Here is a 16,868-nt window from a genome sequence, read left to right on the forward strand (position 1 = left end):
CGATAGTCCAATTAGGCGGGTGGAACCATCCAATTTGCAATTAAACGGCCAATTTACCAGTTTACAACTTGCACTTATTTCATCAATTCAAGCGTACCACGAACATTTATGACTACTTATTATGGTCATTTAATTATGGTTTCAAACGTCATTATATGACCCCGCGATGTATCTAATAAAATCTCATTTCTTTTCGACACCTGGTCCAAAATTTGAAATTTCTCAAAAAGCGTGGATATTAGCTTTTAATTTAGGAATTTATTGACTTTTCTTTGCCCGGAAACAAAAATTGCTGAAATGTTAACCATGGTCCCTACTACCTTCTAGGAGTCCAATTGGGTGGTGGAAACATCCAATTTGCCTTTAAACGACTAATTTACTGGTTTAGAACTTGCAATGATTTCATTAACTCAAGTCTACAACAAACATTTATGACAACAAATAATGATCACATATGGTTCCAAACGACATTATATGACCCTGAGATGTAATCCCTAGAATTTCAAGACTTTTAAAACCGGGCCCTGAAAACTCCATAATTTATCAAAAAGCGTGGATATTAGCCTTCAAATTTTGAATTTTTTTCGACTTTTTTTCGCCCGTAAATAAAAATTGCCGAAATGTTTACCATGGTAACTAATACACTCCATGTGTCCAATTGGGTGGGTGGAACCATTCAATTTGCTTTTAAATGGCTTATTTACCGGTTTACAACTTGCACTGATTTCATTAACTCAATCTTACCACGAACATTTATGATAACATAAAATGATCATATATGGTTCCAAACGGCATTATATGACCTCGGGAGGATGTATTCCCTAAAATCTCAAGGTTTTTCGAAACCGTACCCAACCTCAAAAATTTCTTAAAAAGCATGGATATAAGCCTTTAATTTTGGAATTTTTTGACTTTTTTTTTGCCCAGAAATAAAAATTGCCAAAATTTTAACTATGGTCCCTAATACCCTCTGGGACTCCAATTGGGTGGGTGTATCCATTCTATTTGCCTTTAAACGACCAATTTACCGGTTTACAACTTGCATCGATTTCATTAAATCATGCCTACCACGAACATTTATGACAACATATAATGATCATAAATGGTCTCAAATGGCATTATATGACCCCGAGATGTATCACATAAAATTTCAAGGCTTTTCGACACCGGACCTCGAAACCTTCAAAATTTCTCAAAAAGCATGGATCTTGCCTTTACTTATGGAATTTTTTGACTTTTTTTCGCTCGAAAATAAAAATTGCCGAAATGTTTACATAGTCCCAAATACCCTCCGGGAGTCCAATTGGGGAGGGTGGAACCATCCAATTTGCCTTTCAACGACCAATTTATCGGTTTACAACTTGCACCGATTTCATTAACTCAACGCTACCACTAACATCTACGACAACATATAATGATCATATATGGTTTCAAACGGCATCATATGACCCCCAGATGTATTTCAAAAATTCTCAAGACTTTGCGATATTGGGTTCCGAAACCTCCAAAATTTCTCAAAAAGCGTGTACATTACTCTTCCATTTTGGAAATTTTTGACCTTTTCTCGCCAGAAAATAAAAATTTCCGAAATGTTTACCATGGTCCCTAATACCCTCGGTAGTCCAATTGGGTGGGTGGAACCATCCAATTTGCTTTTAAACGGCCAATTTACCGATTTTCAACTTGCACTGATTTCATTAACTCAAGTTTACCACGAACATTTATGACAACAAATAGTGATCATATTGTTCCAAACGACATTATATGACCCCAAGATGTATTCCCTAGAATTCCAAAGATTTTCGATACCGGGCCCAAAACCTCCAAAATTTCTCAAAAAACGTGAATATTAGCCTTTAATTTTGGAATTTTTAGACTTCTTTTCGCCCTGAAATAATAATTGCCGAAATATATACCATGGTCTCTAATACCCTACGGGAGTCCAATTGGGTGGGTGGAACCATCCAATTTGCCTTTGTTTACCGATTTATAACTTGCACCGATTTCATTAACTCAAGCCTACCACAAACATTTATGACAACAAATAATGATCATATATGGTTCCAAATGGCATTAAATGACCCGGAGATGTATCCCCTAGAATTTCAAGACTTTTCGACACCGGGCCCCGAATCCTCCAAAATTTCTCCAAAAGCGTGGATAGTAGCCTTTAATTTTGAAAATTTTGATTTTTTTTTTCTTCCGGAAACAAAAATTGTCGAAATTTTTACCATGGTCCCTAATACTGTCCGGAAGTCCCATTGGGTGGGTGGAACCATCCAATTTGTCTTTAAACGATCAATTTACCAGTTTAAAACTTGCACCGACTTCATTAACTAAAGCCTACCACGAACATTTATGACAACATATCATATATGGTTCCAAAAAGCATTATATGACCCCGATATGTATCCCCTAAAATTTCAAGACTTTTCGACACCGGGTCCCGAAACCTACAAAATTTCTCAAAAAACATGGATATTAGTCTTCAATTTTGGAATTTTTTGACTTTTTTTTGCTCGGAAATAAAATTGCCGAAATGTTTACCATGGTCCCTAATTTCCTCCAGGGGTCCAATTGGGTTGGTGGAACCATCCAATTTGCCTTTAAACGGCCAATTTAATTATCGGTTTACAACTTGCACAGATTTCATTAACTCAAGCCTACTACGAACATTTATGACAACATATAATGATCATATATTGTTCTAAATTGCATTACATGATCCCGAGATGTATCCCCTAAAATATTAATATTTTTCTACATTTGGCCTTGAAACCTATATATAAAATTTCTCAAAAGAGTGGATATTAGTCTTCAATTTTGAAATTTTGTGATATTTTTTTGCCCGAAAATAAAAATTGTCGAAATGTTTACCTTGGTCCCTAATACCCTCCGGGAGTCCAATCGGGTGGGTAGAACTATCCAATTTGCCTTTAAACGACCAATTTACCGATTTACAACTTGCACCGATTTCATTAATTTAAGCCTACCATCAACATTTATGACAACAAATAATGATCATATATGGTTCCAAATGGCATCATAAGTCCCCGAGATGTATCCCATAGAATTTCAAGACTTTTCGACACCGGTCTCCGAAACATCCAAAATTTCTCAAAAAGCGTGGATATTAGCCTTCAATTTTGGAATTTTTTGACTTTTTTTCGCCTAGAAATAAAAATTGCCAAAATGTTTACCATGGTCCCTAATACTCTCCGGGAGTCCAATTGGGTGTGTGGAACCATTCAATTTGCTTTTAAACGACCAATTTACCGGATTATAACTTGCATCGATTTACCGGTTTACAACGGCCAATTCAATTAACTTGCACCAAAATCGACTTGAAACGAAATTTACCCAAACCCGTTTTAACCCGTAAAAATCCAAATTTAACCCGAATAGTTACTAACCTGACCTGAATTCAACCCGACCCGAATTTAACCAACCTATTACAAACCCGACCCGAAATCAACCTGACTCGTTACTGATTGACCCGACCCGAATCTTAACTACCAGACCTATTACTAACCCGGCCCAAAAATTCAACTTGATATGTTACTAACCCGATTGGAAATTAATACGACTTGTTATTGTCCCGACCTAAATTCAACCCAAATTGTTCTTAACCCGATTTCAAATCACTTTAAATGCAATTTAGACCACCTTATTATTGTTGATCGAAACATTTTGTCTAGAGAGACCAAGTCGGTCCAGGCTAGCAAAAGAAAGGAGCATCATCCTCAAAGAGTTAAAGGTAATATGTATTTGTTGTATGGTCAAAGAAGATAATTATCTTCCTAAATGATAAACTATAGTTCCCTAGTATATTGCCATATATATTATAGTCAAAGGAAGATCAAATCCTAGTCACGTAACAACAGGCAGGCCACATGGATTCATATTCATGCAACGCGGTTTTTGAAAGTATACCTAATGCTCTAAATTGACACTTGAGATTGTCGATAATGTTAGACCAACGTGCGTAAAGCATGACTGCCAGGAGCCAACCCCCATTGATAACAGATATCAACATGCCATGTTAATATCATGGCATAATCGTAAATAATTAGAAGTTATTTTGAAATGTGTGTGAAATGTAGTGGAATGCTGACTAGGACTCCGTTCCTACAATATTTTATTCCAATATTGTTACCGTTCCAAAATTGACAGAACATTTGATGTCGTGTGCTGTACTCATGAACTGTGGGTAAAATTAAAGTATGGAGGAGAGAGATTAACAACCTAGAAAAAAAAAATTCATGAGAGAGCGATGATGGTCGGCGGTGGATAACTCGACACCACAGTTTAACTCGACACCACCGTCATACAATTTAAACAATCCACATGTTCAATTCCTACATAAATTCGATTTATGAAATCAGAGATTAACTACGAAACGCCTGTTACTTCATTAATTATACCCAATCGAAAATAGTAATATTAATAATGCCAATAAAAAATAATCTTCACATACTTAATTAATTCAGGTAATACAACCAATTCATCTCAAATTAGCGAATTTAGCTAAATTCAGAAGTTTACCTTTTTGGGGGGAATCATGAAACTTGAAGCTGCAACGAAGCTCTTCTTTAAAGTCAATAACCTCAATGGTTAGGCAATTTATAAGCAATTTCAGGCTGATTCCGATTACCTCTTACACAATTGATAGTGTCGACTTTGAATGGATTATGGGGGAAGACTAAGAGGATGGCGAGTTAACGTTCAATCCTCCGTTAAAAACGAAGTCGCCTTACAAACATTAAACAACGGGGCTCAAATTACGGGAAATGAATTGTATTGTTCCCTTTAGCCAGCGTGCCCTTCATTTAATGGAGATAAAGACCAAAATGCCCCGGATATTAACAACAGATGTTGATAACAGATATCAACTTGTATTTCCTCAATTAATGATGACCACTGTGGTGATCGAGGGGTGGCCTTTGATGCATGGTTCCGTTCTTTCTTGTATTGTATATTGTATGCAGCAAAGGTTTGTTTATGCTAGCTCAGCTCGGGCCTTAATTTACTTTAATTTTCTTGTTCCACTGGATAGCTAATTGCGCAACTTTATTAACATGAGATTAAGAGATTATACGTATTTCATGTATCAAAAACGTTGCATTAGTTGATCGCAAAATCTGTTTATATGATCTAGGTATTTGTTATCAATGTAATTATATATTTCACCTAATTGAAATTTGAATCATAGCAATCAACTTGTGTTAGAATTTGAATAGTTATATATAATAATATAAAATTTGAATTGGATGGTCTCAAACAAATCACTATGTACAAGTTCCGCTACTATCAATCCTAGACAAACAAGTGCATATACTCTAGCTACTACTAGTATTTACAGAGTTATATATGTACATTACAACTAGATATAAATCTTCCTTAATTAATAAAATTCTTCTTCACAAGTCAACAGATTAAGCTTTGGGAGACTGCTTGTTGTAAGAATTTCAAAGTTTTGTTGTATGATCGGAATCCCATGAACCAAAACTCAAACTCATCCGCGGTTACTATTTTTAGATACTTATGTGATGGCTTTTTCAAGTTCTCGCTTTGATTGATTTTGTTGATCTTCCTTAACGGGATAACAACCTGCACGAACACAGTTTCATTCGCGTTAAAATTTGATTCATTCGATACCAAACATGTACAAACGTACGTATAAATAATTTAGGCTTGAGCAAGGGCATTAATTTAATTAAGGGTGGTATTACCTTGTAGTGGAACCTAAGGGGTTCTCCGGCAAGGGAGGAGACTTTTGCGATTGGCTTTTCGCTGCAGAAGGCAAGTTTTTCCGAAGAGATGAATAGGCGGCCTACTATGGGACCGGCCGTGGTATACAAGCTGCAACGAGAAGTCCTTAGCAATTGCTCTCCTTCTCGTACACTAAATACTCGTCTAAACACTTTGTCAACCCTCCTACCAAGCTCAATTTTCCTTTCACTGCATTAAGTAAAATAAACGACGACAATTAATATTGTACATAATTAATGATAAGTATAAATTATATAGGAAACTACCAAATATAGTATTATTACACATATATAAATTGAAGGTTGGTTGTACGTACCAAGTTTGTTCATCGTGGTAAAGACTGATCGCCCTTTATTGCGTTGTTTGGAAGTTGTTAAGATAAGATAGTATATCTTAGTATTTCTTAGGGAATATATTTGTTATATCATTGTGATTATCTTGTGTTATCTTTAGGTAGGATAATATTTCCTAAGATAAGACTAATTAGATTCCTATGATAATTAGGTTTCTAATATATGTGTATAAATATTTGATTGTTGATGAATGAGAAGATTGAGATTTGGAGATTATCTTGACATGGTATCATGAGCCAAGGCAAGACTTCAATTTTATTTTATTTTTTTGCCGTGAGATAATTCAGAAATTCTAAACACAAACTAAATAATTCAAACACAAATTAAGAAGAACGAAGATGGGTGAAAAAACTGTAGACTTGACGTATTATCTAGGATCGAGTGATGGTCCGGGTAATATCATTACGCCTATACAATTGCGTGGTGAAAATTATGATGAATGGGCTCAAGCTATGCGAAGATCTTTAATGGCTAAGCGTAAGTTTGGCTTTGTGTATGGAACTATTTCCATACCGAAGACAGATGAAAAGAAGATGGAGGACAGGATTGCGGTGCAGTCCATGTTAGTTTCGTGGATTACTAACACGCTTGATCCGAAAGTACGAGAAACAATTGGCGACTATGATGATGCAAGTGTGTTATGGTTGAACCTTAAGAACCGGTTCTGTGTGGTGAGTGGGACGCGAGTATGTCAATTAAAGACAGCTCTTGGTGCGTGCCAACAAGCCACTACGGAATCTAAAGTTGATTATTTTGGTCGGCTTTCGAAAATCTGGAAGGAACTCTTGCTATATGTACGGGTTCCTAAGTGTAGTTGTGGAAAGTGTGAGTGTAATATTGTTACACAGGTCGACCATATTCGAGAAGAAGATTTTTTGCACTATTTTTTAATAGGCTTGGACGCCCACTATGCCGCGATACGATCTCAACTCCTTGCGCAAACTCCTCTTCCTACTGTGGATATAGCTTATCAAAATATAGCAATGGCGGAACGCCTACATGAAGGGAGTGCGAAGGTGGAGACGGCAGTAGCTTTCAAGGTTGATTTAAAAGCCAAGCAAAAATATGAAGATAACAGTGATAATTTTTGTACCCATTGTAATAGAGTGGGTCATGATGAGAGTGGTTGTTTTCAAATTATAGGCTACCCCGAGTGGTGGGGAGAGCGTGGCCGTGGTGGTAGAGGAAGGGGACGAGGCAGTGGTGGTCGTGGGGCTGGTCGTGGGTCACGTAGCAATAGCAGCAATGCTTGGGCAGCACACACAACCCAGCAACAACCGGTGAGGGCGAATAAAGTGGCTGGCTCCCCACAGTCACAATCGAAGGCTTCCTCTTCTACTGATGATGCAGCAGCCAGCCTAGTTGGCGTGAGTGCAGCCCAGGTGCAGCAGATTATCGACATTCTAAATCCCAAAAATCGTCAGTTGCATGGTAAGACAAATTTAATACCTTGGATTGTGGATACGGGAGCATCAAATCATGTTACATGTGATTTTAAATTGCTCAAAAATGTGAAGAAAATCCAAAATTCCCGTAGGCTTGCCAGACGGCAAGTCGGCTAATGCGGATCAATTGGGAACAGTGATATTGCCGGGAGGATTACAACTTGATAATGTGCTTTATGTACCTCAATTGACTTGCAATTTAATTTCAGTGACTCAATTAAGCGATGAATCAAATTGTATTTTGCAGTTTACTAATAAAATATGTGTTATACAGGACCCGCAGACGAGGAAGGTGATTAGTGTGGGTGAACGTGAAGATGGACTGTATTTCTTTCGAGGTGTTCCTGAAGTGAAGTTTCTAGCGGTGGATGGAGATTCTCCGTTCGACTTATGGCATCAACGGATGGGGCACCCTTCAGAGTCAGTATTAAAATTAATTCCGCATATTAGTAGTCATTATAGCAGAAAAAATAAAGTTTGTGATGTGTGTCCTCGGGCAAAACAAACTAGGTCTAGTTTTCCAATTAGTGAGAATAAAGCAAGTTGTATATTTGAACTTGTGCATATAGATTTGTGGGGTCCATATAAAATACCATCTTCATGTGGTGCTCGTTATTTTTTGACAATAGTTGATGATTTTTCAAGAGGTGTTTGGATTTATTTGTTACAAAATAAAACCGATGTTGAATTGATGTTTTAGAATTTTGTGGCTATGGTGAAACGACAATTTGATCATGTTATTAAAATTGTTAGGAGTGATAATGGAACGGAATTTAATTCCTTGAAAGAATATTTTAATAATAATGGCATGATTTTTCGAAACATCTTGTGTGGGTACACCACAACAAAACGGACGAGTAGAGAGAAAGCATCAACATATATTAAATGTAGCACGGGCATTAAGGTTTCAAGGGAATTTACCTATAAAATTTTGGGGGGAGAGTGTTTTAATGGCATGTCATCTCATTAATAGAACTCCAACCCCATTACTTGGCAATAAAACTCCTTTTGAAATATTATTTAATAAATCACCGTCGTATGAGTCCATTCGTGTTTTTGGGTGTTTGTGTTACGCTCATAATCAACGGTGTAAAGGGGACAAATTTGCTAGTAAGAGTAGACGGTGTGTGTTTTTAGGATACCCGTTTAGTAAGAAAGGATGGAGAGTGCTAGACTTAGACACCGAAGAAATATTCATCTCTCGTGACGTGAGATTGTTTGAGACTACTTTCCCGTTTGATGAGGCATCCAAGGCAGCCTTGACAGAAGACCTGAATATACGGGGATTGAGTGAGGTTATTGGGGGCGAAGATGAGGAGTGGGATGCTTTGCAGCCCCACATCGAGGCTGTCCCTGACCACCACGCTGAGGACCAGGTGGATGCTGGGTGCCGAGCTGAACAGCAGAAGCCCCCTGAACACGGTGCTGGGCGCCGAGAAGAACAACAGCAGCAGCGCACTTCCCAGCCTGACGCAGCAGTGTTAGAGGATGAAGGGGGGAGTGCCGCAACTCAGCAGACCAGGTGTGAGAATGAGGGAGAAGCAGATGGGTTCGGGAAAGGGAAAAGACCAAAAATCCCGAACACAAAATATCGAGATTTTGTGACGCATACTATACGGAAATACAGTTCATCATCACGCACATCATCTACATTATCATCCTCCTCAGGTACTCCGTATCCTCTCACATATTTTGTTGATTGTTCACGTTTTTCTGAGAAACATAAAAAGTATATTGCAGCTATAACGGCAGGGAATGAGCCTAGATCTTTCAAAGAGGCAATGAAACATGAAGGTTGGCGAGATGCAATGGCTACAGAGATAAGAGCTTTAGAAGAACAAGGTACTTGGGTACTTCAGAAACTTCCACCAGGGAAGAAAGCCTTGGGAAGTAAGTGGGTGTATACAGAAAAACGTGATGAGCACGGGAACTTGTTGAGATTGAAAGCACGATTGGTAATATTAGGCAATCATCAGGTGGAAGGCCTTGATTACAATGAGACATTTGCGCCAGTTGCAAAGATAACTACAGTTCGGACATTCCTAGCAGTAGCAAAAGTGAAGAATTGGGAAGTACATCAGAAGGATGTGCACATTTACATGGATACTTGGAGGAGGAAATTTACATGAAAATTCCTCCAGGTTTCAATAAAAATAACTCTGATTATGTGTGCAGGATGAAAAAATCATTGTATGGTTTGAAACAAGCTCCCAGATGTTGGTTTGCAAAATTAACTGCAGCATTGAAGAAATATGGATTTAAACAATCCTACTCGGATTATTCTTTGTTCACATTGACCAAAGGAACATTGCAGTTGAATGTGTTGATATATGTTGATGATTTGATTATTGCAGGGAACAATAAAGTAGCCTTATCAAAATTTGAGGCATACTTGGGAGATTGTTTTAAGATGAAGGACTTGGGAGTATTAAAATACTTCCTAGGGCTCGAGGTTGCAAGAAGTAAGCAGGGAATTTATATTTGTCAACGAAAATATTCGTTGGATATTATTTCTGAAACTGTATTATTGGGAGCTAAGCCTGCAGATTTCCCGATGGAAACAAAACATAAATTAGCTCTTGCGGAAGGCAGAGTATTGGAGGATGTGGAGAAATATAGACGACTTGTCGGCCGTCTAATTTATTTATGTGTAACTAGGCCGGATCTTGCATATTTTGTTCATATTTTATCACAGTTTATGCAGAATCCGAAGAAAGCACATTGGGAGGCCGCACTTAGAGTGGTGCGTTATTTGAAGAAACATCCAGGGCAAGGAATACTTCTTCGCTCGGATAGTGAATTGCAACTTGAGGGTTGGTGTGACTCTGATTGGGCTAGTTGCCCATTGTCTAGGAGGTCTTTGAAAGGTTGGTTAGTGTTGCTTGGTTTTTCCCCGGTATCTTGGAGGACCAAGAAACAACCCACGGTTGCTACATGTGAATTAAAGTGGAAAGGTCTAGTGTTGCGGAAAGTTTTATTTCTTTTCTCTTCTCCCTGTTTTTGAAAACTTTATTTTAAGAAAACAGTCAATCCAGTTTGGTTGGTCCATGATGTGGGTCCAATAGTGGTGTAGTTGGATGGGGCTTGCAAAGACCTTTCCAACGATATATTATAAGCCCAATTCCGATGAATATTGAGGAAGTTATGGCCAATTTACTAAACTGGGCCCGGTTTGAGCTTTAAGTACGGCCTAATGATCTAGGGGAGGGCCTAATATAATTTATCATTCCTAATGCAATTAGGAATGGTTTTAGTCTTCTAGAACATTCTAGAAGGTTTCTTATCATTCCTAATTCAATTAGGACTCTTCAGAGTTTTAATCAAGATCAAATAGCATTTTCGATGGAAATTATATTATTTTATCTTCCAGTACAGGAAATTTATCAGATTTTCGAAAACGCGTTGAAAACCGCTTTGGCGTCCAACCCCAGGCCTTGGCGCCTGGAACCAGGATTGGCGCCAAGCGCTAGCCATTGGCGCCTGGCGCTAGCCACTGGTGCCTGGCGCCAACTAGCCAGGGCTGGCGCCAATGTGTTTTTGCGATCTTCAGACTCTGTTTTGTTAAATTATCTTTTTTGGATGATTTTCTCTATAAATATCGTATTAAAAACTCCGTTTTCATTCACCAATTCTCTTTATTCTTAAGTTTTAATCAATTCTCTTTATTCACCAATTATCAATATTCAATTCTTTTCATTCATCAATTCTTTCATTCATCTACAATCAAATCATTCATCTCTTTCATTCATTCTTTAGAATAAATATTCTTTCTTGTTTTTCAAATACAAAATTCCGCATTCATTAGATCTAGAAACACCTAGCCATATTCGAAGTTGCCTTCGCCCTAGACGTGAAAGGTTTAATTTCTGAGGGTTTGGTCCCAAATCTCTCTTTCAATTATTTAATTTAATTGTTTTGATTATTATTTTCCTTGAAGTTACTAACCTGTGTATTTTGTTATTAGAAAGAGGTACGAGGCATCAAAGTAAGTACTTTAATTGTTTAATTGATATTATGATGTAGATATCATGCTTAGATTGTTATTTTGATTCCTAGTATCATGTCTAGGGTAAATTTAATATCAAGTATGATTAAAAGTACGATGCTTCCTATGTTCTTCCTAATATTAATTCATGTTAGTATCATGTTAGGGTTAAAGATTTGATTTTTATTGCTTAGTGACATGCTAGGGTTAGTTATTAATCTTGTTAGTATCATGCCTAGGATCTTGCTATTTTTATTATGCTTTAATATTAACATGAATATGATTGTGATTATGATTATTATTATTTTGATGATGATTATTTTATTTATGATTGTAATTTTATTCATGATATTTATTATGATTATTATTATGTTGCTTGATGCTTATTATTTTTATTGCTTGATCACACCTTTCATGCATGCTTAAAGGGAATTGGTATTTGCAATCACGCTTAATAAGATAATTAATAATCTTGTTAGGGTTAATTGTGATTATAATTCAAGTGATCGCCAATAATAGTTTATTTGTGCATTAATATTCAACCAACATAGATTAAACAGGTTTAGGGTTAATCCTATTGATTGCATGTTAATCAGAAAGCGCACATGAATACGATCAGAATAAAGTAGAGGCCTATTATTAAGGCAGGTTCAATCTCTTTTAGGTTGGATTTGTACCATCATCCCCGAACCCTTATTTGGTTCATGACCTTATGGAGTTGACGATCTCTCGGATCGTTAAGGGGTGTAACCTTCACCTCGTGAACGGTTTACAAGTTCCTTAAAAACTTGTTGGCGACTCTTTTGCTCTATCTTCTTCCCTTTTGGACGCCACCGTACTTTAGTGTATGATCACAGTGGGGTTCGAGCTAGTGGGATTTTAAAGGCTTGAAATTATTCCCTACAGTTTTTGGCGACTCCGCTGGGGAGGATTTCTATTTTAATTCCTGAATTTGTTTCGGCAATGATTTAGAATGAGTGGATGAGACTCAAAAAGTTCTAAGTATTTCATGTGCGTAATTTTGATTAACATTGTGTCATATGCATAAAAAGGTTCTCATTGGAAAGACCATCCGTAATGAGTCAAAACATAGGATTTTACACGTAGGAAATTTGAGAAATATCTTTCACAACTAGGACTGAAATAACACCGCGCGAAACTGGATGATTTTATTGAGCACAGAAAGCTGCTGAGGCATGTGGGAAGTAGCGTCAGGGGCCAGAGCTTAGCGCCAAACTTTTAGCCGTAGCGCCAGACGCCATTATTGGCGCCATGCGCTACAGTTAAAAGTTGGCACCAGTCTCTGTTTGCTGGTGCCAATTTCCCCCAATACCGAGCCAGAAATATGCGTTCTAATTTCGACCGGTTTTTCGTATTGTTTGCTCGATCCTGCTTCCTGATTGAATTTTTTCTCACTTTTTTGAAACCCATATGTGTTCTACATATGGACATAACCCTCTGGGAATTCATGCTCTATCTACCCGATTGAACGCTCCTGGAAACAAAGGGTACATCTGAGAGGTTGAATTCACCAAACCATGGAAGTGAGTTTTTTCCAAAAACTCGCGGTGTTCTATCCACACGCGTTAACCCTTCACGGTTAGGCTTCTACACGGTGCATCTGGACAACTAACCATGGACCCTATTTGACTAAACCATATCCCGAACTTTAGAGAACTAGAGCCATGGTTAGGTTGCGAACTCATTGCATCATATTGTGCCTACTTGACTAATTGTGCATTATTTGTTGTGCATATATATCTTATGCTCCTCTTAACCGTTTGTTGATTTGTGTTGAGATTATAATTGATGACTTAAAGAACTTTGCCTAATTAATTAATTAATTTGAGTCAATAAAGTTTTTTCTTTTTTTAATCGGAATTGATCTAGTACGACTTTAGGCATACCCCAGTTGACTAATAATACCGAAAACAGTCCCAGACCGAGGCTCCAATATTGGTGCCAAAATCTGAGCTGTAGCGCCACTGTATGGTGTGTAGCGCCAAACATTTACTAAAAAATCTGGCGCCAACCACCATATTGTGACGCCAGTCCTGTCGCTTGGCCGACAGTTCGGATTATTGGTCGAGTCATCACCTAAGGTCTAATTAACCAGTTTGCTAATTAATTCGGTTAATTTCCGCTGTCAATAACACCTTGTTAAGTCATTAATCGAGCCTTGGTCACATAGTCTAGCAACATGGTCATGACACGAGTCTTAACATATCACCTAAACCCACTAGTCTTAGCACACACTTTGAGTACACATCACCATGGCCATGTCTTAGGTTCATGCATGAGTCGGTCTCTTCCGTCATTTGAGTTGGGGGGTACATTCTATTCCTAATTCTTCATGTCTCTCCATCTAAATCTTCTTTCACATTCTATACCATCTTTCTCCACTTCCTCCTTCCATTGCATGTTGAATAAAGTTTGAGTCAAATAATTAACAATAAATATCCCCAAATTCCTTTCCCACAGTACTTGGTCGAGGAGAGAAGGGCGATTAATCAAGGACAACCTCTTTATTCAAGTCTCGCTTTTTGATAAACCGATTCGTCAAAAGAGGAAGGATAAGAAGATAATGGCAACTCAAGAAGAAGTCAATGATCTTAAGAACCAACTGGCTACCGTGACTGAGACACTGAAGCTACTCACCCTCAAGGTTGATGATCCCGTGAAACAACAACAGATGGATCTCATGCAAGACAGTCTAGGCAAGCTATCTAGTGACTATAAATTTCAGGGCATGAGTTCACAAGGGGTCTTGCTGGACAAGGAACTTCTTCCGCATAAGTTCAACGCCACTGACATCCCTAAATTCAAGGCAACAGATAACCCTTACTTCCATCTAAGAGCTTTTGAAACTATAATGAGCATTAAGGGTATCGATAAGAAGGTTTTCCCCTCTATGTTCCCACTATCTCTCGAAACCGTTTGTCAACAATGGTTCTTTTCTCTCGAGAAAGAAAAAACCTCTTCTTGGGAGTCGATAACAAACGCTTTCATAGATAGATATAAGTGCAACATCCAAGACGAGACAGACCACAGACAACTTGAGATGTTAAAACAAAAGGAAAACGAAGGGTTCACTTCTTTCTTCAATAAATGGAGGGAAACTTCTGCTAATATGGTCAAGGCTCCTACCGAAAAAGAATCTGTGAGGATGTTTATCAAGAATCTCCAAGGGAAGTATTCAAAGCACTTAAAGTACCAACACAACTTGAATACTTTCAAAGTTGTCTATAATATAGGCATTGACATTAAAGATGACCTTCTGAAAGATAATAGTGCGAGAGGAAAGAAGAGCGACCATCCTTCTTCTTCCTCTAATGAGGTACATGCTACAAACACCTCTAAACCACGAATCCAAAGATCAAAAAGGGTGTTCACTCTACTTGGTATAAGTTATGAAACGGCTTTCGAGAAGCTACATCACAAAGGACTAGTCATGCCCATAGGGCCCATCAAAGATCCGGTTCCAGAAGCTAGGTCACCTAAGTGGGACCCTAATAAGCACTGCAAATATCATCAAGGAAAGGGTCACGACACCGAGGAGTGTTGGAAACTCAAAGAAGCTATTCAAGATCTGATCGATAACAATGAAACTTCCGATATTCTAGCCATCGAAGATGACCAAGCATCCTTTGATCCATCACTTCTTATCACACCTGTAGGAGAGCCTATGATCGAGACAGCTTATATGACCTCTCTCGATGAAGTGGCCATAATTGAGGAGGATGAAAGTCCTTTCTTAGAAGACTCGTCAAGTCTAAAAGAGGAAATTCGAAAACTGCAAGACGTCGTTGCCATGCTCTTGAATGTGGTAGAAGGATTAGAAAATCGGGTGATGGTCATCGAACAAAATTCTCGCCAAGAGTTTAATGACGAACTCAATGATCCTGAGCCACAAGCAAAACGGACCATTGAAGAATACACACCAATAGGAATGACTTACAATGAAGCTTTTGACTGTCTCCATGATCAAGGTCTCATTCACTCCATTGGTCCCAGTCAAGACCCTCCATCTGAAAAACGTTCTCCTAATTGGGATCCAAGTTCCTATTGTCGATACCATAAAGGTCGCGGTCACACTACTGAAAAGTGTCTCGCCCTCAAGGATCGTGTTCAAGACTTCATTGCTCCAAATATCCTTCATGTTCCTCCGCGCGACAAGAAGGCTAAGATTAGTAACAATGGTAACAGTGGCTGTAAAGGGAAGAAGAACGACTATCCTTCTTCTTCCGAAAACACCTACTCTAGTAATAGTGTTGGTACTTTCGACCTTAGTGAGATCCTAGCCATGGATAATCGAAAACAACCGAAAAGGGAATTTACCCCTATTGGAACTAGCTACGATGATGCTTTCAATCGACTCCATGCCAAGGGAATCATTACTCCCATTAGACCTACTAAAGATCCCCCACTTAAGAAAAGATCGCCTAGTTGGAATCCAGACGAACACTACAAGTACCACCAAGGTAGGGGTCATACTACTGAGAGCTGTTGGAAGCTAAAGGAGGCTATCCAACATTTGATTGATAATAACAAGCTTCCCATACCTCCAGTTAACAAGAAGAACGAGTGATGATAAAGGAAACAACACAAGACAAGAGGCGAGCTTCAACGACAGGATTTCATGACCTCTTTTTTTTTCATTTTTTCCTTTCCCCAATAAGTCTAGCATAGGCACCTTTTCTTTTCCTTTAGATTATTTTTGTAGTTTTTCTGTTCTTTTCCCTTTTTAATAAAATGAGCATTTATTTCCTTGCATATGATCATTTCATTACATTGCATTTAAAATATATATATATATATATATATATATATATATATATATATATATATATATATATATATATATATATATAATAAAAATAAAAATAAAATAAAAAAAAAAAAATCCATGCCGAGCTAAACACAAGGTATACCAATGATTTGAGGCACCCCTTGTAGCCACATCATATCTCCTTTCGCCCTTCAATTATACAATCCTTTCTTCATAAACCACTTTGAGCCTCGTCTAACGATAGACCCTTCCTTTTTCAACCTACATCTACCTAACCTTGGGATGGGATGGTGTGCAACTTACGCAATTCTAAAGAAAGCTTGAGCAAATTCAAAAGAAAGCAATAGCAAAAAATAATCAATGATAAAAAAATAAAACAAGTGTACAAAAGGGTAAGTGTTCCAATGTCTTTGATGTGAAAATATCTTCGATAAGAATACGTCTCAGATTGCGTCTCTTATCGAGTGCTCGGTACCGTGCCTGAGAAACATGAATGCCAAGTGAGTGATAGACCGCATGATCGG

General features: G+C 37.9%; 1 pseudogene; it reads right to left on the minus strand.

Annotated features, from left to right (window-relative positions):
- Positions 1-5,355: 5,355 nt before the first annotated feature.
- On the minus strand, positions 5,356-6,982 carry LOC145559252 (GEM-like protein 4; annotated as a pseudogene).
- Between the last annotated feature and the right edge of the window lie 9,886 nt (positions 6,983-16,868).

Source organism: Chenopodium album, chromosome 9 (genome assembly GCF_948465745.1).
Source record: "Chenopodium album chromosome 9, dcCheAlbu1.1, whole genome shotgun sequence".
NCBI lineage: Eukaryota > Viridiplantae > Streptophyta > Magnoliopsida > Caryophyllales > Amaranthaceae > Chenopodium > Chenopodium album.